Source organism: Cupressus sempervirens, chromosome 6, assembly GCF_028749045.1.
Source record: "Cupressus sempervirens isolate cs-2001-9-10 chromosome 6, ASM2874904v1, whole genome shotgun sequence".
Classification (NCBI taxonomy): Eukaryota; Viridiplantae; Streptophyta; class Pinopsida; order Cupressales; family Cupressaceae; genus Cupressus; species Cupressus sempervirens.
In genome coordinates, this window is record NC_143123.1 from 35,586,651 (window position 1) to 35,613,566 (window position 26,916).

Genomic DNA, 26,916 nt, shown 5'->3' on the forward strand with positions numbered 1-26,916 from the left:
GCAAAACATAGGACATGCTCTTTTCGTAGGGCAAGAAATCAAAGACATAAATTCAAGATGTTGGAGATAGTAGAGATCATAAAATAAAATAATGATCAATGAAATGACATAGAACATACTCCATAGGTTGTGTTAGATAATGAAAAAAAATGAAGAAAAGCATAAAAACAATATTTTAAAAACAATCTTTCTCTATTTCAAAAGGAATGTCTAAGTTTTTGAGAAATCAATGAAGTTTTATTCAATGTTGAGAATTTTTTCTCTTATCTTCAAGAGGTTATATCTTTTTGATGTGTGAAGGAAGTGTTGATCTTTCTATTTTTTTGGTCTATTAGTGTCAAATACTTAGTCATGTATAAGGAAAAGTTCATCGGTCATCACTTCAACTAGGTTACTCTATACAACCTGACTCATGTATTTGTAAAGACTTGTAAATAATCTTCTATATATCGACCTCTATAGTATATAAGAAAGTCTCTGGTCACTATGAGTATTCCTATGCAAGCTAAGTTTAGTAAATTCCAATAAAATAGAGCATATAGATGTTGAGTCACATAGAAGGGGCTGAGTAAGTTGAGGCCAAGTATCAATAGGAAGAAAAGTTATCACTGAGCATCAAAGATAGTATGTGCTGAGTAACACAATTTGAACAAGAATGCCTGAAATCACACAAACTTTGAGGTAAACCATTTTGAGATTATATATAAATAACATTTAATGATCATAGAGTCTATTATAGACATTTTTACACATTTTGATGTAGATCATCGATCCCTTTGAAGGTGGATAATCAATAAGATGAAGAGGCTAAAAAGGAAACATCAAGATCATTAGCCTAATTGTAGAAGACTTTACAAATGTCTATATAAGGGTAGATCGAAACTATATTTTGTAAGGAAGTAGAGTATTGTAAATCAATATGTGAAGTAAAAGAGTTCAACAATCAAGTAAAGTAGTGAAGAGTGTTGGCCTAATTTTTCACATAGTTGAAAACCTCAAAATTCATTGTGAAAATTTTGTTTATTCAATATAAGAAATTAGGGTTTTCAATTCTCTTGACCATCCATGCTCTAAAAAACCCCTAACTATTGTGCCCTATTGTTTCATCTTGTTCTAGGTATTTGAAAATTTAATCTACAACTTTTTAAAATTGAGGTGAGCAATTTGAAAAAAAAAAATCTCATTATAATTTCTTATTCTACGTTTTTTTCTATGTCATTTCTAAAATTATTTCACAAATTTTTGTTTTCTCCCTAACTCATTACTCAGTTTTAACACATGGTTATGTTGTGATTAGCTCACATCTTAAAATTTTCCTCATTTGTAACCCTTCTGATGAATACTTACTACAGTCATTGATCTCCTTCTAGATCAACAGGCGTCATCTTCTTGCAGATTGAAGATGCAAAGGTTTTAAAGCAAAGCAAGAAAATGACTGAGTGACACCTGTTCTGTGGGCCCTAAGGAGATGAAATAATTAATTGTCTATTATAGTCATTAATCTCTTTCTAGAACAACAAATGTCACATTCTCGCAAATTTAAAGTGCGCAATGATTAAAGAAGAGAGATTGTGAAATGTTGATGCATTTCATGGTGCGGGTCATAACTTCTTACATCAATGTGTTCTTCTATAATATGCCAAATACCACACTTGGATTGATTCCTAAGTGAAATTAAATTTTCTTCCCTAATTGTTGATTCAACTGATGATCGAGGGAAGTTGTGTTCTTGCATACTGAAGATGCAAGGTCTTTATAAAATGTGACAATGCAAGAAACTAACACATGTCTTGGCGGGTCTATTTTATGTTTGGAGCAACCTGAAGAATGATCATCTTCTCAACCATAGATTCTAATGAAGATCAATTATAGTTGTATTCTCACAAAGCGAAAACGCAAAATTTTTAACCAAACAAAAAAATTGAGAATACGACACATGTAATTAATGTGACCAACTGTATATTAAGCTACAAAAGGGTATGGGGTGAAGCTATAATAGTGAGTTACACTTTTTGGAAGAAGAAATTCTTCTAAAATTGTGTATGATGGATTTTTTGCTCAAAAAATTTTGATAGAAAGGAATCATTTAATTTCAATAGGAACTATAAAAGTTTCAGTCAAAACTAATTAAACAAAATAAATGGTTCCTAAATAGTTTTGATAGAAATTATTTAGTTTCCATATAATTTATTTAGTTTAAATTGAAAATAAATAAGCACAAAAAATTGGCCTCTATCAAAATAGTCTAAAAAATTTCGATAGAGAGTTAGTTTCTATCAAAACTAGAAAACTAGATGACTTTTACAAAGTCTATTATATTTTTAGTTGTTTTCATGGCTTCTATGTTTAATTGCTAGGTTCATATGGAGGACTAAAGACATGTCATGTTGCATGAGACAAGTACTCATAATGAGCTTTCTAATGAATATGGATTTGATACATTTTAAAAAAATTAAGCATACATTTTCTTAACTTTAATTGAATGGAGGCTCATCATAAAAAAAAAAACCTACATATTGAATATTTTTTTTGTTGAAAAATAACTATGCTCTCTATATTTTAGTCCTCTTTCAATCAAAATAATTTTTTAAAAAATTGGGTAAATATAGAATTAGTTACATGTGTCGAAAGCCATGTATGTCGAAATTAGTGTTAGGTCAACTTTAATCTCTCACAAAATATGAAATAATAAGGATAAAGACATTAGATCACCTCCATAGTTTTGGTATGGATATACAAATTAAATTAAAAATAATCACATTGATATCTATTGTAGACAAAAAGATGTGTATCAAAAACAATGTCGCTTTCAAAAATTAGGTTTTTTATTAATGGAAAAAGTCTATTCATAAAAATAAAAAAATTAGATTTTTTGATAACATACCAATTTTTCATAGGAGAAAAATTAATTCAATGAAATCAATTTATTTTTTTTAAAAAATAAATTCAAATCTACACCAAAAATCCTTAAAGACTCTAATTTGCTACACCTTCAAATTCCTAACCATTAAATGGCAATTTGCATCCAAAAGTGAAAGTTTTTTAGAAAATTCACAGTTTCGTGGCAGTTGAGGCAAAAAAGTGTAACCCTTTATTGTGGTTCCACCCTATATGATATCAGCATGGGATTCTAGATGGCATATTTTGATTCACTCTATGTAATAAGTATAAAATTGACTAATGATTTCTCCTAGCCTTTAGATCTTCAAATGATCAATGCTTGTCACAAGATGAAGATGTTTGAAGTTTATCCAATGTGAGAATGCAAGAATTTTCCATGTGTCCATGTGGATGACATTTTGAACACAATAATTTACAAAGATCTTAACCATTTGTTACTTGAGGATCGACAATGCTCACACTTTTGTATAAAGAAGATGCTATGTTTTTAGTCAAAGTAAGAACGCAAGGTAACAATGTGTGTCTTAGAGGGCCCATTTCTTAAAAGGAATGTTTATATAACTAGGATCTCTCCTAACCATGAGATCTAAAAGGAATGAAAATGGTCATATTATCACATAATAAAAGTGTTTGAGTTTAAACCAAATCAAGAATATGAGAGTTTGACATGTGTCCAACTAGGTCAAAGGTCATGCAAATTGTAAAGTTTAAATCTCAGCTATCAAATTTCACCAAGATAAAGGACTAGTTTTCAAATTCATAGAATAATTTGCACAATTCAATTGTTGGAGCATTAATGGTGCTTCAAGGAAACTTCATGTGAAAGAATTTGACATAAAGTATAATTTTCTCCATAACCAATTATAAAGAAAAAGAAATTTGAAGTACAATGAAGCAGAGCTTAGATTTTGAGTTTTCCATAGAGTGAGTTCTTGCAAATAGATTATTTTACTAAGCTCAAAACATTTGTGGGTAACTGCTTGAAATTATTATTGTCTAAAGATTCTAGTCTCAGATTTACTAAATAACAAAGATGCTTCCATGAAGGGATTTTTCAAGAAGGATAGATTATCAACATAGAAATGTACATGATGATTTTAATTGCTCCTCTTCACTAATTAAATAGCCAAAGAAAAGGAGTTAGTTCCCATAAACCTTGGATTAATGATTGGTGAAGGTTTCTATGATAAGGAAAACTAGTTGAGGGATGCAAAGACAATAATGGGTGGTTTTGAGCTATTCAAACATTGGTTTTTGTAGAGAAAACATGATATTCCATTGAGCAATGTATGAGAATTTGACATTGGAAGTTGGTTTTCCCTAGTGCTTTCTTTGATGATGAGCTACTGATGATGTTGGCAAAGAGGTATGATCTTGTACTAAGGGTTGTGAAGAACTATGCAGGAGATAACCTATTAAGGGTGACAACATAAGTGATCAGAGAAGTTTGATGATGAACCTTAACAATGTCTTGCATGAATAGATTGACCTAGAAGATCTACAAGCAAGGTACGATGCTCAAAGGTTATACCTTTGGGGAGGGCCACTACAAGATCATTTTGTAAGGATAGGGAAGCTTTCACTAGTTACATCTCATACTCCAAATCCCTTATTACAAAAATACTTCAATCCTAGGGCACATGCTCTTTATATATATCCCTCTGCGAAATATTTGGCATAGATCATCAAGATCACATCTCGGGGTCACTGGTCTTTATTATTGCTTAGACATTTTAGTAAAGGACGAGCTCTATTTTTAACTTTATGTCTTACTTGGAAAAGGTGATTCACAATGGATTGATTGGCATCAACAAGAGTAAGGTTGACAAGCCCTTTTGCTAGAATTCCTTATTGATGTACATGTACCTATATAAGGGATTTTCTATCTTTTCAAAAGACATGAAACTAGAGTTAAAGAAGGATGGGGAGAAGCTACAAGTTCAACTATGGAGTGTGGACATGACATGAGAGCTCATTGACACCAGTTTTAACCATTTTGATAAATATTTTGCCTAAAAAATGAGGATTTTGTTGACTAGAGACAACCCCAGGATTCCCCAACCCTTATTAGAGTTGATCAGACCCAACGATCATGCTAAGGGTTTGAAAGTCAATCATAACTATGGGGATTTTATCCTTACTCTGTATTAACTATCTTTAGATTCTATAGTTTCCAAGGGAAACCTCATGTCTATCCATATCAAGTGTCTCTAAAGGTGGGAGTTATTCAATTCTTGTCGCAAATAGGAGGACCTAAAGAGATAGAGAAAGCTGGTGGGAAGATTAAGAAGAATAATTTTTTTGAAACTTCATAGTCATCCACAATTTTGTGCTCACTAAAGGAGGATGGGGAAACTTAGGTAAGTTCCTTGATATATACCAAATGGCTTAGTCTCATCATTTTTTTATTAACCTTGAAGGTTTCTATGATATGTTCAAAGATAGGACTAAAGCTAAATCATATGAACATATTGTTTACTTTCTTGAAGATATTATGATGAATGAATTTTCTTTACAAGAAAAAGAAAGTAAAGAATGAGAAATGAAAAGTATATAGTATGGTTTTAGAATTTATTAATGCTTTGGATAAGAAATATGACCCCTTAGCTAATGTTAAATACTGGGGAGATAAGATATTAAACTTATGGCTAATTTTACTAGGATTATGCAAACTCTTAATGAGAACAAAGAAATATGAATAAAAGCATACCCAACCAAGCAAAGGAAATAGAGAAAAGATTGGAAAGTATGGTAATAATGATCCCAGGATAGTATACTCTACAAAGAAAAGCAGGGTATGTAGTGGCTAGAAATGTGAATATACAACCTATTTCTTTGTACAAGAGGAAAATTTATAGAAAGCCCACTCTCAGCACCAATCACTAAAAGGAAAAAATTAGAATAAGGACATTCGTCTAAAGCTAAGGAATACTCCCCTTCAAATATTCCTCAAGAGAACAATTGAGGAAGATGGGGGGTTAGGGTGAAGTGTTGATTACTGCATCAGAGGTAGAAAAGGGAACAATTTAGGAACCTCTAATGTCACTTCTATCTCTTACAATGCTTCACTTCAAGGGGAAGGAGATTTATCCTATTATAGAGTAGGATACACATTTTTTTAAAGATGATAATAGTTTTTTAAAGTCTAGGGCTTTTATACAATTTATATGTAGAAGCAATATTGAAACACTTGAGGGAAAATGTAAAAAGATGAAGGAAGAGAAACCTAATAGACATGACTCTAACATAGAAGAGGAGATAAAAACTAAGTTGATTTAAGAGTTCAGTCAGATAACCCCTTTAGGGGGAAGACAATTGCTAAAGGATTTGGGAGTGTTGATTATGCTATAATGGAACATTGTCATTGCAATGATTTTTGATGCAATGAGAAAAGAGAAAGAGACAAAGTTTAGAACTTAGGAAGAGGTAAAAGAAGCCCATAAATGTGTTAAATAAAACAATAATCACATAGCCATACTTATATGGTCAAAATAGAATAGTGATAAGGAAAAAATCCAAGATTTTTTAGATGATGAACATATAGGGAGCCCAATGGTATATAGGGTTGTACAAGTGGATAGTGAGTAGGTAGCCCAAATGAATAAGGAAATGACTGATTTTGGTGTAGAGGTAGCTACCAAAGACAATAATAAATTTCCTAAGGTAAATGAAAATTTTGAAAAAGTGTTCAAGGTATATGATGAGAGAGGAAGGAAGATTTATGAAATGGAGAAAATAATTGAAAACTTGCAAAAACAATGAGGAAAGAGAAAAGTGGGGAGACAATCCAACCAGCATCAAATTTCAATTTCCACTATCCTAGTAATTCCCCTTGGTCCTATTTTTGAGATTCCTAGCACACCCTATAATCCATAATTTTATACAATAGATGAGCTAAATGAAGAGAAGGTAAAGATCTAGGTGTTCCATGTAGAGTTAGGTACGCAACATGACGATAAGATCAGATATACTATCTTGTTTTTAGTTCATACAATTAATTAATTCTTTTGTACTTAGAGTTGTCAAAGTTGGTAGATATTTGGAAAGAACTTGATAGTGATGAAGCTACCTTGAGGGAAATATTGAATAAATGGATCAATAGGGATGATGTCATCACTACTTTGTATTTTTTTATCATTGACAATTTTGATTATTAGGTTGAAAAGACATATGATCAAGCCAATGACCTACTAAATTTTGACCAAAAAAGAGATATGTTGCTAAGAAGATTGAAAATGTGTTTCTCAAAATATCTCAGCAATATTTTTGATCTCTCTCCTCATGTATTAAAATTCTTAAGCTCGATAAAGGATAAGGAAGAGTGGAGAGATGAGTTAAAAGAACTAATAAGTATTAGAATAAATGATGTAGTTAATAAAGAAAACTAAATTTGGTTTGCTAGGGCAAGTGAACAATTAGTTTAGGTAGAATTATTCTTTGATTATTTCCATAAATTTTTTGATGAGATAAAAATGTTGGGAAGGGATGTCCTAAGGAGAGAGAAAGAGATACTAAACTTCAACTAGCCAAATGACACAATTTTCAATAAGTGAATGATAGATTATTCTTTAGTTTCACACTTGTTATAGGTGGCTTCTTAGGAAAGGCTAATAGATAAGGGAAAAACCATAAAGGAACTATAGTTAGTTGATATGGCTACCCAAACATATGACTTAGAAGGAAAATCAGCAATCTACTACAAACATCCAAGTGTTTGAGATGTGAATAATTGAAGAAGTTAAAGTGGTCCCATAGCCCGATGAGCAATAGAAAGAAGAAGATCAATTATCAAATGTGGTGGAGGAATAGGAAGCTACCAAAATATAATTCCCCATCCCCAAACCCACACCCCACCTCCCCCCCCCCCCCCCCCCCACAAAGAAACCAATGAAGGGATCATTTTGTTTTCAAGAAAAAGACCTCAAGTTTTGGTTCTTCTCATATAGATCTTTGATAGTGATAGTTTTGCCTTATTTTTAATCATTTTTTCCTAAGGATAGTTTTCATTTTCCCTCTAGACCTAAAGCCTTCTACAACTCACACTATATAAGTGAGTTTCCAAGGCTAGAGGAGGGTCCAAATTTCTTTTGCTAAATTAGTTTTGTAATTTCTAAGTCAGTCCATGCATGTTGTAACTTTGTTCCAAAATTGAATATGAACGTTTTAACGGTGGTTGGTCTACTAGTGTTATTTATAATAGGGATAAGCATTGTTATTGTATACAGCTTCAAAAAAGTTAATACAAAAACAAAGAGTTAATTGTTCATCCTAAATCTTGTCTCTTCATTTATCTTCATTCTGTTCTCTTAAATTTAAAAGCAAAGTTCATTGAATTTTAGTTGTAATTTGTTTTAAATTATATTTCATTTTTCTTTTTATGATAATCTAATGGGTTATGTAAATGCTTAATGAAAATAGGAAGAACCTTATGGTTTTCAATTTGAAGATATGATAATTATGAGATCTCAAAATAAATATTGATGTTGTTTTCACAAGGTTTCAAGATAAGATCCAGAAATAAGTGTGTAATCCTTGTGAGTTATAGGCAAATAGATAAAGCACTGGCCATCCTTATAAGTTGATCTTATTTGAATACTTTACATAATGCAAAAAATTCATATCTATCAATATTTCAATATTCTATTGTTCAAGTTCAAAATGTTAGCCTATACTTGATTCATGGGATGTAGGGTTGGTAAAATAGCTAGTTATCATCTCTTTGTTTCTGTTCAACTAGAAATAAGAAGGCTAAATCATCTATTATTTCTAGAGTTCATGTTAAGAACACTAATTTTAAAGTAAATAAGAATGAATTCCCATAGTAAACCTGCCTAAATCCTGTACATTAAAAGTTGAGAAGACCACAAGGTTTTGTTAGTTGGTCTTTTTACTTTTGTTTCTCAGAATATCCATAATGGTTTTTATCTCATTCATAGGTTTCTTTGACATTATAAAAGTTAGTTAAAATGAAAATTAAATCAGGAGCCAAAAAAGAGTAGAGTAAAGATATATCAAATAGAAGATCAGATCAGAGAAAGAAAAGAGAAGATTCATAATCAACATTGTAAGTGCAACCTAAAGGATTAGGTACTAAAACTTTTTAGCAAGTGAATTAGGATAAATCTCTTTAAAAAGTGGTCCTAACAAGCCTCTATAAATATCATAATACAATAATTTCTTTATTGAAAGCTTTAAATCTTTTAATCAAGGTAGACATAGTAGTCTTGTAAATCTCTTAACATGGTAGACCCCTCATAGGGTAGATCATCAGAAGTGATCAAATTTGTGTCCCTATTTAGTGAACTTTCTTACTATAGTAGTTAAGAATTTGGGGTGTCATTCCCACCCTAGTTTTACCTTAACCTTGTGGGATTGTGGGTAAACTAAATCTCAAGTGTGATATGATTTTACGTTTTCATGTTGATGGTTGTGATACATAGTGAGACCTATTTCAGCATTTGAAGTTTTAAGTTATGTTATGCATAATATAGGTATAAGATTTATTATGTGGTGAATGAAGTCAAGTTATTTAAAGACTACAAGTTCAAGTGATCTTGATTCAACCACTCCCCCCCCCCCCCCCCCCGCACCTGCTCCTCTCAGTATCTTAGTTTCCTAAGAAACTTCCAACAATTGGGATCAAAGTAGATTTCTCTTAAAAGAAGTCTAACAACTTGAGAGTTTAGATATTAGAGATTGAGGATTACAAATTGGAAATCATTATTGAAAATTAGGCAATGACATCTAGATCATACTATAACAACTTGAAGAAGAAAAATTGGAGTCAAGGAAATCCTTAAAGAATAGGAATATATGGTCATTGAACATACTAGTACACTTTATAAAGAAGTAGATACCAACATACTACTCAATAGTGGGGATTCCTATGAAAGTGGTGTAGGAATAGCAAACCTATTAGAGAATAACATCACTCTAAATGATGAGGTTAGAGGATTGAAGAGAGAAGATGAAATCCAATCAATAAGGTTATGAGAAGTGATTGAATAGAAGAAGAAATTTAATGAAGGAAAAGTTATGATAGAAGAAGACAAAAGAAAAATGACTATTAGACTTGAAGAAAGGTCATCTAATGTACAAAATATCACAAACACTTAGCTAGACATTACAAATAAACTCCTACATGCAAATCAAGAACTAAAAAGGAAAGACACTAACATAGAAAATCTAAGATCACAAAGTGACTGACTGAGGAACGAGTTAAGATTGGAGAAGGAACTCTTGGAAAGGATGAATAAACCCAATGAAGAAATAAGACATTTTGAAGAACTAATGATATCACCAAAGTCATCCATTGACACCTCTGGATTAGTGAATGTCAAAAACCATCCATCTACTAAAGTGGAGAGAAAAGAAATACAAAATAAAAATGCAAGCCAACATGTTATTATTGTAGAAAAATGAGACACACACCAAATATTTATAGAAACAAGACTAAGAAGGAAAACCCTAAAACTATGTTATATGGTAATTATTTTAATTGTAAGAGGAAATTTCATCAAGCAAATGAATATAGAGAAAATGTGAGAAATACATCTACTATATCTATATTTGGAGTATATTACTAGAATTGTCAAAAGTATGAACATGGAGAACACAAATGTAGATCATAGGCAAAATCTAACTAGACAACCAAAAGGCAAAAAAAATGTACCTAAGAAAGGTAACTCTTAGAATTGGGATTACAATACATGGCATAGTTGTCATTATTGTGGAGAATATGGTCATATTATAGAAAATTGTATAAGAACACACTTTAGAGGAAATTACAAGAAATGGTTGAATGGAAGCATAGTTTTCTTTAGTTGTCACAAGGTTGGAAATGTTAGTAGGAGCTATAAGACCTGAGAACTAGAACCGAAAAATGACCACATCAAGGCAAACGAAAAAATGGACAGAGAAAAAAGAAGTTGGAAACACTAGAAATAGTAAAGTTGAGATCACCCAATCAAATGGCGAAGGTGATCACACCACCTAAAATTGATCAAGATAGGTATGTACAAAATTGCATATTCAAATGACTTATCTTAGATGAGTTCCCAACATTAATTGTGCCAAAGTTCAAAAATAGATAAGATAAGATGGATTAGAACAAATTTATGGAAAGAACCATGTAATGGAATCATTTACATTATTGGGTGTTGTGCATTAGTAATACTATCTGTAATGATCAAGAATTGAAATATATATTGAGTACTCACACCAACTGAACTAATGAGTTGGTTGAGTTAGATCATATTGATCGAGTTGTATAATGGAGACTGAGTTAAAAGTGTAACGACAAGTTAGACAGTTGGAATCCACCTACGTACACAAAATTTATGAGAGCCCTAATATGAATGAATGAAGGTATATAGAAAAAATTTGAAAGAATTTTACACACCTTGCATTTAGATTTTGAGAACCCAAGATATTTAAGAAAATTGTGAAGTAATTTCTAAGATGATTGAAAGAAAATTGAAAGTTGAAGAGTGATTGACTGTTAATTATCAATTGTATCAAGTTGTTCAGAAAGAAAAATTTCAAAACCCTAATGCAAAAAAGGAATCTAGATCATCATCTATTGTAAAGAATCAAGGAGAAAATTTAAGAAATGTTCAATTGATGAAGAGTGACACTTGTCCTCCATCTAAATATTGTTTTACTCCTAAGATTTATATGAAAGGAGATTCAATGAGTGTGTTATCATCAATGCCATGTAGAGTTATCATTATTCACAATGTATGGAGTTGTTACATGTATAAAATTAGTGAAGTAGGAGGCTATGAAATTCATTTGACATACTAGAAGTTTTATGATGAAGGAGTATTGAAGGAGGAGTTCAATATTGTTGAGAAGAAAGAGTTAATATGTGCCCTATATTTTTCAATGAATTTTAAAATCAAATAGACCAAGTCTATGCTAAGCCAAATTCATGATCTAGAGTTATCACTAGAGAATGGTTCACTCAAAATCATGAAGAAGATTATCCATACTATCATAGGATATCAACCATTTGGAAAGAAGAAGACTATGTGATGCCAAAGAAAAGACACGGTCTAGGAAAGAACCAAGGCTAGGTGGAATGGACATCATATGTTAATTTAAACATTACTGATCCATTGATTGACTTTGCAGTGAGAGTGATTGCAGAAAAATTCTACCAGTGAAGCTAACTTAACAGTGTGCGATGTATGGTAGTAGAACAAGATTAGAATATGTTTGAAAAAGTTATAGATGATGTGCTTCCCCAAGATTACATAGTACTGAAAATAATCCTTGGTCCTGGTTCTAGGGTGATAGATTTGAAAATATGGACTACTAGAAACTCAAGGATTTATCAAGGCTTATGCAAGGATCAAAGGGATAAACATGAACTAAAACAGTATTTGCAAAAGATGGAAGAATATATTCATGAAATTCAAAACCCAAATATAGAAGCTCTATCTACTTCTATTTTTGTCATTGATGTTATTTCTCCCCTTAATAAAAGTTATATTGAATAGTTCAAGAGGTATCATTCTATTTCTCAATCCTATGGTGAGTGGTTTAACACAGTTCATGCCCAGACAACCAATTATTTATCCCACTTTACTAATACTAATGCAAGAGCTAACAAATTGGTGACCACTCTAGAATTAGAAATGAACACTTGGGAAGTTGAGAAAATTAAGTGGGGTGAATATTTTATTGACATTTATGAGGTTCAAGAATACATAATAGATAGGTTCCTGACTGAAAATTGGCTAAATTTGATTTTAATTTTTTGTTCATCACTAGACCTAATCTAGAATGGAGGAATATAGTGATTGAACAAGGAATAGAGGAATGCTCTGGGTTGCTGAAAGAAGTGGGATGTCTAAAGAAAATCCTCGAAGCTGACATTAGGTGCATTAATGTTAAAATCATGGATAACAAGGATCGAAATAAGAAACTCTTGAAAGAAGTAGAAATAACCTATTTCTCCAAGTTGAAATTATTGAAGGAAACGAGTGAGGTCTTTGTTAAAGAAATGACCATCATTTCTAGGAAAGATTCCATGATTATCATATAAACATATCATTTATAAGTACATGATAAGAAGATCTATGATATCTGTACGATCATAAAGATGTGGAAGCTTCGACTGGAGTAGCTTGGTATCCCATAGCAACAGGAACTAATTAGTTTCCTTATAGAACATAAGGCCTGGAAAGAAAAAGGTGGCAATTTCTCTAATTTTTAGGATTTTCATGCCTACGACTATGACATAGATGAAGCTTAGGAGATGGTCGAGGGGCCACATGCCTTAATTTATTATTTTCTATAGTATTTTCTTTAAAAACTTGATTTTGTTTAAACAATTAGTAATTCTTTTATAGTTAGTTTTGAAACTAATTTGGAAAGCCTTTTATGGCTATATATAATTTTTTTTAATCAACCTAAAGGGCCTACTCTCTAGGCTTAGATATTTCTTTTATTTTAATTAATTTATCTATTGTTTCCTTTAGTTTGAAGACAACAAGTTGATGATAATAGAATTAAAATCCTATGGTTATTTCTTGGACATTTTTTTGGTAATCATGTGATTATCTTGCTTGATGGTAGTTATGTATGAAGTTGATTCTTGCATTGATGTTATTTCATTAACTATGTTGGAGTTACGATATTCTTTTATTCAGTTTGGTGAGACTAATCATAAATATGAAATATTTATATATGTGTTGTGTGATGTGTATCAAGTATTAAATGTTGAATCCACAACATTCCTTTTTGGTTATAAGAGAATGTTTTTTCTTTCCTTAAGTTCTTTTAGGTTAAAAGAGAAAATGCTACAATTCATTTACAATAAGAGTATATTGATAAATCGGTGTAGGAGGGAGTTGTGTCTTTAAAACATAGAAAGTCTTTGTGAATTTTTTAGACTCATTTGTGGTGAATTTTTTTTCCTATTAATGTAAACATAAATAGCCAGGAAGGAAAAACCATTCACTAAAAAGTTGTATTGTAACATTGTGATAATATTTGGGAAACATAAATTAAATTCCCAATATCAAATGAGGGTCACTCGAGGTTTTGTAGCACATGGTTAATGTAAAACCACTTGTTGGTCTTGTGGAAGAATGCTACTTAAAAAAAACCACAAGGGTAGTTGTAGAGGAAAATGGTGAGAAAGGAGAGTCATGTAAGATAGGGCAATATAAATTAGCCAAGGGAGCATTTGTGAAAGTTGGAAGCATAGAAAGGGGTGTGTGGATACATGCTTGTTCACATGGATTGCTTGGTTGTGGCTATGCCTTTGAAGGATTCCATGGATTGCAATCTTGTTCTTGCTTAATAGTACATGGAAATAGATGCTTTTGGAGGCTACATTTTTATCCTCAATGAGGTTTTCCTAGGATATATAATGTGTCACATTTACGTGGGTATTTTTTCTATTGTGTTGTGTGTAGGTTTTAAGTGTAGGTTTATTTCAGATCTATTATGGGTTATGTGGAAATAGTAATATTTTTGGCTACATGTTTCCTTACAAGCGGTATCACAATTATGGCTTTTTTATCGTAACCCTAGGTTGAATCCATGGGAATGCATGAAAGGATGAAAGAAATGACAAGATATATAGGTTTTGTAAATTATTTATTGCAGATCTAAGGGTTTTGGTCTTTTTTTGGTTGATAAAAGAAAATTTCCTTAATTTTATTAATATCAGAATATGTACAATAATTTTTACCATGTTCAACTATAGGCACTGAGGGAAAAAGGATGGGGTGAATAAAATGCTAGTTGTAGCCCAGGATAAAAGTCATGTATGCAAAATACAATTGCCTACTAGTGGGTCTTTTAGGGGGTGCTACCCCACTTTTACAAAAATAACATAAGAGAGAAATACCATCTATTATGAGATATATACGAGGTCATTGTCTCTAATAAAATTGAATAAGTATATTTGAGAACAATAAGAAGTTAAGGATTTTATAGTTAATAAATCAACTATATTAGTTAAACTGATAGAATAGAGAGATTTCTATTGATAGATCTTTACAATGTAGGTGTTAGAGTAAATAATTAATTATTAATTATTTATTCTATTACTTAAGCTTACTTAGGTTAATGCATATTTAGTATTTAATGCATGTAGTGGTTGTTGTTGACAACTCGGGAGTTTTCTCCTTTTTTTAGCATATTCCACTTTTTGAGGATATGTGCTGAGTTGTCATTTTTGTCCTCTACCTCCTTCCAGCTTGTTCTACAAGCTTCCATGAGGCCTTTTTAAATGGTCTCTCTCTCATTGTAAATTAATCCATTCACATAGCAATTTCATTTTCCTATTGTGAAATATTTTCTCTTGCATTGTTTGCTTCATGCTCTTGCTCTTTCGGTTTCTCTTCAGCAAGCTATTTGCATGTAGGTGATCTTGGCGACTACGGAGTTAGATTTCATCAACTCCTACATGGTATTAGAGCCTCCCTGCTGCTTCTTGTTTGAAGGATTTTTGAAGCCGTGATTTGAAGTCACAAACCCTAGTTTGTTTGTGCATTTTTTCTTCAAATTAGGGCTAGAGCAAATTTTTGGAGCACTTTCAGCCCAAACGGACATCACCATTGGATTCGGAAGGCCATTTACAGTCAAAATTCATATAAAACTTTCCATTTTTGGAGACAGAGCTCCGGAAGGCAAATTTTTTTTTTTCAGGGTCTGGCCGTACCATCGTACGGACGCGCGACAGTGCAAAAATTAAAAGAAAAAAAATTTTAAACGGGCACCGCCGCAGCAGTGCCAACACGCCACCGTGGGGCCACCCGATCACCGCCCGCGCGCCTCCGACAGGCCGCTCCGCCAGCGGCTCCCGCCGCGGCGCCACCAGAAATAACCGCCGCCCGGGCACAGCTGTCTTCGCCACCGCAAACAGTGGCGCCGCCAGGTTTTCCTCTCAGGCGCCACCGCCACCAGCGGTTTTCATTGCTCCGCCGCCCTGCGGCCTCTCCAACCACCGGACGACACGTGGCTGCTGACAGGTTTGCTGACGTCATATTCCGGTCCGCTGACATCACTTTCTTGGCGTGTGACATCACCTTGCCTTGACGGATTTTTTTGGCCGGCGACAGGTTTGTGACGGGCATACAGCCGTCAAATTTATGCCAGTGTCTGTAATTTTCCAGCAAGTGTATTTTTTGAGCAGCAGTCGGTTTTTTGGCTATAACTTGAGCATACGGAGGTCTTTTTCCGATCCGAAAGAAGCATCGGAAAGCTGACTCAGAGATGGACACATTGGTGCTAGTTTCGCACAATTTTGAGTTTTTTTGAGCTTCCAATTTTTGTGTCAAAGTAGAGGCTTCTGTTTCCTATTCTGCATCAACATATCCAGGTTCCTTTCCAGTTTTTTGCTTTCCTTAGTTGTTTTTTTGTGGTATTTGGGAGATATTTTTGTACGTTTGTGGGGGGGTGTCTTTCTTTTCTGTAATTTACTTCAGTTAAGACCCTTCTACTTCCGTCTTCTTCTTTCTCTCAATGGCGAATCCATCTATATCCTGTCTCACACCACACAACTACCACACATGGAAGGCACAAATGACTAGACTTCTAATGTCAAGAGGTCTATGGTCTTGTTTGGATGAGCATCAGCCTAATCTCCAATGACCTTATGAGATTCTACAACACAGGAACAAGATGGATGAAGCCATGGGGCTTATTGCACTCAACATTTCAGACAGCTTGTTGTTTCACCTGGATGGTTTGACTACTCCACAGGCTTATTGGCTAAGATTTCAGACTTTGTTTGGACAAGTGAATGAGTTTCGGGCACTTCAGCTAGATGCAGAATTGACTTCTTTGACACCTGATCACTTTCCCACCATTGAGGACTTCTTGATGAAGTTCAAATCTCTACGTACACTTTTGCAGGGATGTGGGAAGAACAAAATAGATGATGAGTGTATCTTTTTGGTACTCTCAAAGTTAAAGGGACCGTATCAGATCTTCTCTTCCACTTTCTACTCCACTATGGATGCCTTGGGTGATAGACATAGGCTGCCTTCATTTGAGATATTTTGTAATCGGTTAACCCATGAACAGTCGAAGATTACTCAAATGGATTCACTTTCAAGTTCTCAGTCACAGGCATTGCTTTCCAAGGTTACACAGGAACAGAAGTTGAAGCAGCTATCAGATCCGTCTTCTACTAGTTCATCATCTTCTAACAAGAAGGAGAAAAAGAAGACCACAACTCCTACCTGTTCCTATTGTGGGAAAGGATCTCATGATGAGGCACATTGTTTTCAGAAGAGATGTGATGGCTATGAGAAACAGATTATTGATTTGCACGCTCTCCTTCAGAAGAGCACTATTTCCTCTCCATCCTCTTCTACCTCACAAGGGTCTTCTTTTGAGGCTTCCTCCACCTCTTCAACATCTACATCAGATCTTGGAAAGGGTCATGCATTTCAGGCTTCCATTACATCTCCTTCACAAATTCCTTGGATACTGGATTCAGGTGCTTCTCACCATATGACATCTTCTCAAGGTGTCTTCTCCACTCTTGAAGCTTCTCCTATTCCTCACATTCTCATGGGGAATAACACTACCTTACCAGTCCATGGGAAAGGTTCAATTCACATCCAAGATGGTATATTCAATGATGTATTGTATGTTCCATCTTTGTCTGCTAACCTTCTCTCGATTTCTCAGATTACACGCAGTGGATCAGGGAAGACAGTTGAGTTCACTATTGATTCAGTCTTCATTCGAGATCATGCTATAGGAGAACTTATTGCTACAGGGGCAGTTGATCCTTCCACTCGTCTCTACTCTTTCTCACACTTTGGTACCCAATCTCCATTGTTGGAGCACACTACTTCACTTTCGCAGGAGCATCGTGTGGTGCAGTCAGGACACTTGAACCTTTGTATTGTTCCTGAGATCCCTATTTTGACTGCCACACCACAACCAGTTGAGGGCTTTTCCTCTCTACAAGATTCTCCTTCCACTCCATCTGATCTTCCAGCTTCTTTTATTGAAACTCCAGGTACACTTGTTGCAGCTACTTCAATGGACATTCATGACAATGTCATCACACCTACCTTGGGGATTCCCGTTTCGGTTCCTTATACATTCTCTTCTGGACATCAGCTAGGCTTTCCAATTGCTCCTCTCACACCGGGATTTCCTTGTTACGTGCCTTTGTTCCTTCCAAATTGGAGTTTCATTGGTTCGATCATTTCTACAGGAGCTCCATCATTATGGGGGGGGCTTGGTGTCTATTCTCATGGGGGGGCTGGTTATACTTATGGTTTTGAGAGAGTCTCTTGAAACATTTTTGGCGGAAGTTGTCCTTGGGGGGATTGGTTAAGGCCTTCCTTCCTTCACTTCATGTTTTTTTTAGCATGTTGTTTTTCACCTCTTTTTGGAGGAGGGTTTTTCCCACAGGGTTTTCCCTCTTTCTCCATTTTACAGAGGTTGCATTGTACATGGGTACCTAAAATGGCCTCGTTGCCGAGACCCATTTTGCATTTCATCTTAGTTTTGTGAACTTAAGGCATTTCCCTAAGTTGCACTTAAGGGGGGGTGTTAGAGTAAATAATTAATTATTAATTATTTATTCTATTACTTAAGCTTACTTAGGTTAATGCATATTTAGTATTTAATGCATGTAGTGGTTGTTGTTGACAACTCGGGAGTTTTCTCCTTTTTTTAGCATATTCCACTTTTTGAGGATATGTGCTGAGTTGTCATTTTTTTCCTCTACCTCCTTCCAGCTTGTTCTACAAGCTTCCATGAGGCCTTTTTAAATGGTCTCTCTCTCATTGTAAATTAATCCATTCACATAGCAATTTCATTTTCCTATTGTGAAATATTTTCTCTTGCATTGTTTGCTTCATGCTCTTGCTCTTTCGGTTTCTCTTCAGCAAGCTATTTACATGTAGGTGATCTTGGCGACTGCGGAGTTGGATTTCATCAACTCCTACAGTAGGGATAATGGAAACTTCTAAGAGATCTATGAAATTCTTCACTCAACCATATGGGGCTCTTTTGTTGCCCATACCCTTCTGAACCTTTGGAAAACTTACAAAAACCTACTAAGCGATACTCCAACAAATATTTGTAATAAAAACTAGGGATAATATAAGATCATTAACTAAATATAATTTTAAGAGCCCCATGGAGGACTTTGTCATTTTCATTAATAAAAGAATCCTCCATCTAAAACCAACCAAAGAGGAATGAGGGGATCTAGTTTAGATTTATACATTAACCATGTAAACTAGATATTATTAGATGGATCAAGGAGTCATTTAACTCCCCCTCAACAAAACATCACAGAATACAAGAAATCATTGATAATCTAGTTATAAGGCTCATTCACTAGGATATAATCATAGATATTAATTATTATTCCATGACTTGATAAGAGATAAAAATAAAAGCATAAGAGATAATTTTAGATGAGGGAAGAGTTGACATCTTTATTAAAGAATAAGTACATATAGAAAGCATTCATCAACTTCAAGTACAGATAAAGTAATCGTAGGCCAAGACATAGGAATAAAACCAACCGATGAACCTTCCTTATATAATTGAACCCCACAAAGAGAGTAGCCAAGATTAAATAAGAGCATAAGTAAGGAGTTGAATAAATATCTTGAAAAAGGGATTCCCTAAGAAGGACCTCAATCACTTGCTAACCAAACTACTTATTTATCATATTCAACTAACCTAATGAATACATATTTGTATCAAGTTTTAATCGATATAAAATATTCCGATAGTAATATTTTCAAAAGGAACCAAGGAAGAATGTTTAGAAAATTCCTCAAGATTATAGGTACTTCAAAAGGATGGAGCATTTAAGTAGCATAATCACCATTGAAGCAACTGGAGAAAAGTAAAACCCACCAATAATATACATAAAAGCTTAAAATACTCTATTGAGCTTCATGGTAATCAAACAAGCATGGAAGCAAAAGAAATTAGAGAATTTTTAAAAAGTAACATATCATAGAGAGGATTAATATCCAATTTGTCTAGTCGAAACATTAAAAGAGTTGCATCTTCCAAAGAAACAAGTAGAGATTGGTCTAACTAAAATTACTTATACATACATAAAGTTTAATAGAGCCTGAGATATTACAATAGTTAGAAATGTGTCTTTTTAAAATGATAGCTTAGAAAGATCAAATTCTATTTCCAAAAAGAGATATATAAATTTTGAAACTATTCGTCACTAAAATCCTCCCAAGGATCTTCTATGTTCCAACCAATCTTCATCTATAGGGTTAAAAATGTGAGAAGAAGAAAATAAGAACCCTTAAGTTCCTCTAATAAACTTCCCTATCCTCTTAGAATCCCACTACATCATCCATGAAGATAATGGAGTAGGCAGGGACTAGAATATCTCTAATGTAAACCATAATGCAATTATTAGTCAAGAGAATTGTACGGCCCCCTCTAGTATTGCCAAGAACATAACCAATATCTCCTAGTTCTTGTTCATCAAATAGTTCATGAAAGAGACTAGAAATAAGCTCATGAACCACACAAAAATGAGATGAAACTTCTATAAACATAGCGACAATATCTACATTAGAGCGAATATGTTAGGGAAATTAATGTAATATATTCCCAAGCATTGAAGAACAACCTTCCAAATTACTTTGTTCATAATAGAGATAATCTACATAATTCTCTTTATCTTAATGGGCTTATTAAAGGCCATGAGATAAGACAGAAAATTAATATTGATGGGTGTATATAGGATAATTGAATGCAAAGAAAAGAAAGACATTCCTCAATAAATAAAGGGAAAGAATGAGCTAATTACTAGGTTTTCTCAGGGACATAAATGCAATTAAGTGTCACACAAAAATTAGAATGATAGATGCACAATAAATTTTTGCCATGCTACCAAAGTATTTAATCAACATTTATTTGAAAGTAATTTAAAGATTGAAATTTAATAAAGAGAAGTTTTTAGAGAAGGGAGAATAAAGAAACCCATATACTAGTGCTTCGAAGAATGAATAGCAATATTATGTGAGATGCGATCCTTAACCCCACTAAAACTAGTTGAGGATTTATGAAACTATCAATTAAGGATGAGTGACACAAAATATTAAATGGATTAGTAAGGCTAACTTGGTCTAATTTCTAAAAAATCTATGTTATAAGATTAAGTTTTACCCAATCATTTTGGGGTGCAGTCTAAACATGCATTTCCCTTCTTTATTATTCTTTCCAATTCCTATAAAGAAGGGGTGTTTAAGTACTATCCATCTATTTCTCATAGATCCATTGCACTGATTCATAGGGATGTGGGATCACTTATAACCAAAGACCTTACTATTAATAAATTTGATGACTTTGGTCTCTATTTTTACTATAATTTGATGATAATCCATCTTCATATTCCTTAAGATCCTTATGTTCCTCTCCTTCCATAAATACCATTTGATTATGGAATGAGAGACTACCCATAATCCTTTGAAAATGATTTCTTTTTTAAAACTAGGCCACAATAAGAAGAGAGATTTGATAGAATTTGGGGGAGCTATCTCTAGGGATATTTTATTAACTTAGAACATATTCCAAAAGAAGCTAGAATAAACACAATTTACTAATAAGTGATTGGGATCCTCCTCTTCCTTTTCACGTAGTAGAGATTGCAAGGGACCTTCAAATCTCATTCTTCTGAATTTGTTAGAGGTTAGAAGCTTACCTTGAAGATCAAGCCAAAAAAAAGCTTCAGCCTTGGGAAGGTAGAGAGCATTCCAACACAACATTTGTAGTAGCTCTAATTTTGGATGATTACACATTTACATTAAGTAGTTATAACTCTCTTTTACTATAAACTCCCCTAATTTGGAGCCATCAAAATTTAAAATATTTTCTATGTTAGGTAAATAAAAGGTCCTATTTTTTAGGATGGACAGAAGATCATCCTTTTCTAACTAGGGAGCATTGAAATTATAGAATGACTTCCATTTCTATCCTTCAGGATAATATTTATCAATAACCATATAGTTGTAAAGGAATGGACCTGAAGAACCCTCCAAGGCTTCTATTATCATTTGACGATTGCCTATCTTGTTGATAATAGGATGAACTTACAAAGAGTTTGTCAAGCATCTAACCTTATCTCCTTTCCCTATTTTCCAAGTCACTTTTTCCGAGATAATAAATATTCATTTAACCATTCAATTATAAATGGGTAAGTGCACAAAGTTGTGGACCAAAAGATGCCACTTTTTTTTCTTTCCCAATTTGAAGCAAGTGTGATCATGCAATAGTCCAATCCTTGTATTGCATGCTTGCACTATGGTTTGGATAGTGTGAACCATAGGCTTTGAAAGTTTTCAAAATAGTCCTATTGCACTATAGCACAAGTGTGCTTTGTGAATTTGCAACATTATATATTTCTATGTAAAAACAAATTCTAAATATTCATGTAATGTGTGTTATAAGGGGTCTAAGGAGCACTTAGCACACAATAGAATGGGTCAAAAGGGGTTATAAATTATCCTATGATCCTTTTTTATCCATTTGGTGTCATAATATGTATCTTAAGGGGTCCTCAGACCCCTTAGCACACATATAATGGATCAAATAGGTAAAAAGAAAAAAAGAGTACCCTATAACCCCTTTTGACTAATTTGATCTCTTAATGTGTGTTTTTAAGGGGTGTAGAACTTTGCACATATTTATAATGGTTTGAATGGATTAAAATGGGCTATATGGTATCCAATGACCCCTTTTGACCCATTTGATCATAAATATGTTCCTTAGACGATCCCTTGGCAAACATAATATGATAAAATGGCTTAAAAGGGGTCATAAGATATATTAGGACCCCTTTTAACATATTTGATATTATTATATGTGTCTTAAGGGGTCTATAAACCCCCTAGGAAAGATATAATGGTTTTAATGGGTTAACATGGGCCATTATGGTACCCTATGACCCCTTTTTACACATCTGATCACATAGTATATGTATTAAGTGGTCCTCAAGTCCCTTTGCATAGATATAATGGATCTAGTGGGTCAAAAGAGGTCAAAAGATGTTAGAGGACCTCTTTAGCAAGCATAATATGATAAAATGGCTTAAAAGGGGTTATAGGATACATTATGACCCCTTTAAACACACTTGATGACATTATATCTGTCTTAAGGGGTTTACAAACTCACAAGCACATATAAAATGGTTTGAATGGGTTAAAAGGGGCCATATGGTACCCTATGACCCCTTTTCACACATATGATCACACAATGTATCTATTAAGGGGTCTTCAAGCTCCTTTACACACATATAATGGATCCAGTGGGTCAAAAGAGGTTATAGGAAACTCTATGACCCATTTTGATCCACTTTATCACATAATGTTTTTTAAACAGTTCTATGGGCCCCTTAGGACAAATATAATGGTTTGATTGGATCATAGGGTACCATGTGACCCCTTTTGACTCATTCAATCACATAATATATCTTAAGTATCCCGAGGATGCATTAACACACATGTAATAGTTTCAATTGGTCAGAAGGCCACATAGGGCATCCTAGGAACCTTTTTGACCGAATTGGATCACATAATGTGTTTCATAAGGGGTTTAAGGATCCCTTAGACCACATAATACGATTCAATGGATCAAAAGGTGACTTAGGGTATCCTATCACAACATTTGACTCATTTGATCATATAATGTGTGGCTTAAGGGGTTCTCAAACGCCTTAACACACCTATGATGGATCTAATGGGTCAAAAGAGTTCATAGGGTGCCCTATGACCCAATTTTATGCACTCGTATTCATCCACCATCACTCACTCTAGGCCCAACCAAGTCACAATCATTTCGAATTCTAAGTTGGAGAATACATTATTTTGTATTTTTTACTAATGAACATTTGTAGTTTATATATTCATTAATAACAATTTGATATTTTAGTTTATAAATTAGACATTATTTATTCTAAACATATGGTTTCTAATAAATCTATAGAGAAAAACAAATTTAAGCTATTTATTCGCATTACTGATTTAGTAATTTATTTTAATTATATGAGTTTATTAAATATAAAAATAATAAAATCTTATATTATATATATGAAATTATTTTATATTTAAATATGTATGAAACAAAAAAATTTACTTTTTGTCATTTCTTCCAATGAAATTGTTTATATAATTGAACTTGAATTTATAATTAGATTTAAAACATCTATTTATTTTATTGTGAAATTATATCACTAAGATACTTCTAGCTACTACCATATCTAATAAAGACATGACTATTTCTATCTTTAAATGAATTCACTTTCACGATCATTATTATTTTCTATTGTAAATTATCTTACGACACTAACTTATTCAAATATTAGATCTCTTGAAGTACCATTCTTCTTGTTATTAGATTCCAAAATTTGTACAAACTTTTCATTTGGAAATAACCAATCAAAATGCTCCTTGAATTTTTGTTTAATACCTATTAAAATATTAGGTCAATTGCAATGGACAAATGTATGAATAGAGGAAGATTTTAACAATCTTATCACACGCCTTAAAGATGAATGTAATGCATCTTGGAATATAAACCATATTATAAGGGAAGTTAAAGATATTATGCAAACATTGAAAAAATCTTAAATAGCACATTCATATAGGCTAACCAATAATGTGGTCAATGGTTTCCCTAATATTGTGCTTATCATTAATGAAGTAATCCTATGGGAAGGAGAGGTAAATGAAGATATTAAATATCTCCTTTCATTTGATTAGAAATCCTAAAATGGGAAAAATTACCTATCTTGGATAAGGCACATTAGCTCATTATGTTTTGTCATAATGATGTCATAGATCCATTCTGATAGCAAGCTTTAAAGAATAAAAATGCATCATAGGCTTTATAGGTTTCATGAAAGGATTTTTTCTTGGTTAGTTTTCCATTTTGCATTACTAAGAATGGGTATCTACATCAATTTGGCTCTAGGAACATGGGTTGAGATTTGAAGAGAATTTAATCTACCTCTTTCTAACACTTGAAGAAAGGGCCAAAGGTCACGTAGAAATTGAACAAAGGATGGATTATGAGTTATTTAGAAAAGTTGCACAAAATTGATATTTTGGCCACCAATGATTTTATTGAGGGTTAGGACAATGGTACCATGACTCTAGTTGGTAGAGAGATCCTCATTAATGAAGATCTTGCTACTTCATTTAATGGTCATTTGATAAAGGGGATGAAGTTCTACAAAGAAAAAAATACTTCAAACGATATCATTATCAAGTCACCCAAGATGGATGAAGAGACAAAATTTCTAGAGAAAGGTAAAAAAATTCTTTTTATGAACTTGAACTTTAATTAAGAAAATTGAAAGGAAGGTTATTAAACTCATGATAGAATATTTTACTTAGATAGCATATATAAGAGGATGTATGGGTATAATTTTGTTATGATGAAACATTTATAAATCATAAGATGGAGATTTTATATCAAGATATCATCCTATTAATTTGTGAGAACATTCATGTGACTACTTCCTATTCTTGTAGTAAACAAAGAAAGGTTGACCTTGGGGAATGGAAGTCTATTGAAGGGGTTGAGCTCTTGGACTTTGAGGAGGAAAGGATTCTTTCCTTAGTTCCCCATCTTTTGAAAAAATAAAATCCCCTTAACTATAAACACAGTGTGTACTTATAAGGTAAATTTTGATTGGAAAGACCATGGGATGGATATTGGGGATGTTGACTCTAAGGAGGTTCTCTTTCTTTGAGGAAGAAAAATAGTTCTTTGAAGAAACTTGGATCTTCTAGAGCTTGGATTGAATGAGAGGAATTGGGGATGGAGACAAAGGAAGATGAGGATGCAAGCTTACAAAAAGTTAGTAAGAACCAAGTGGTGAAAGAGGTGGTCTCAAAGTAAAATCAATAGGATATCACCCCATTCCCCCACTCATGACTAAAGGTAAACATACAAAAGAAGGTAATTTAGTTTTTGGTTCCCTTGTCTCTAAGCCCAATTTTGGTATAACATGTGATAGAAATGGTAAATCACCAATGTTTGAGGATTACAATAGAGCTATTGATCATGATGTTCCTATCTTCTAGACTTCTAGTCCCCTTTGAAGGATTCAAATCATCTGTAGGAGGATAATTCTAGATCATCCTCTAGAAACCTTGTTCTTTAATATTTTGAGGATGAAAGGGAGGAATTAAGTCTTGAGGTTTTACATACCAGTAAAGTTGCTTCTCTATATTTTTTTAGTCTGATAAAATGGGTGTTCCATAGATCAAGAGTTTTAGTTAAAGGTATTATGACCTTTCTTCCAAAGTAGAGTAGTCAAAGACAAAAGTCCTTAAAACCACAACCACTCTAGATTATTATGTTGAGGCTTTGTATACTAATTATACTAGATGAAAATATTTCTAGTCTATAAATATTGACCCAAATATGAGAAAAGACTAGCCTTGGTCTAGTAGTCATACACTGATTAAAATAGGTGACGAAAACAAGTGGTGATGCCTTTAAAAACTAGCTTATTACAAAACTTGAACAATAACCCTAGGATTCTAATCCAAATCAAGACAAAAGCAAAAAAAATTTCCTCAAAGTTCCATTTGGGAGCCCATTTTGTAAAAGATAGGACCATTTTCCCAATCATCAAGGGACCCCACAAAGAATTCGATTACAATCCTCTTTATTAGAGAATTTGAAGCACAATAAATACTTGGGAAGGGCCACAAATTCAACTTGGCTTTTAGATACATTTTTTTATTACACAGGAATGAACTTCCTCAATATTGGGATAAGTTCCATGAAACTTACCTATAAGTGTCAACTCTAAAGCTGAAATAGAAGAATCCAGAAGAGCATCACAAATAAAATTTAATAAGTCCCCATTTGGCCTCCCACTTTCAGTGGTTTGATGGGACATGAAGGTATTTTTACTCAAGGTGGCCCCAAATAGTCTCCCCTAATCCTTTTGTTCCCAGATGAACATTCAATTGACACAGCCCAGAGCCCACATTTGAAGGCTTCATGGGACCGAAGGCC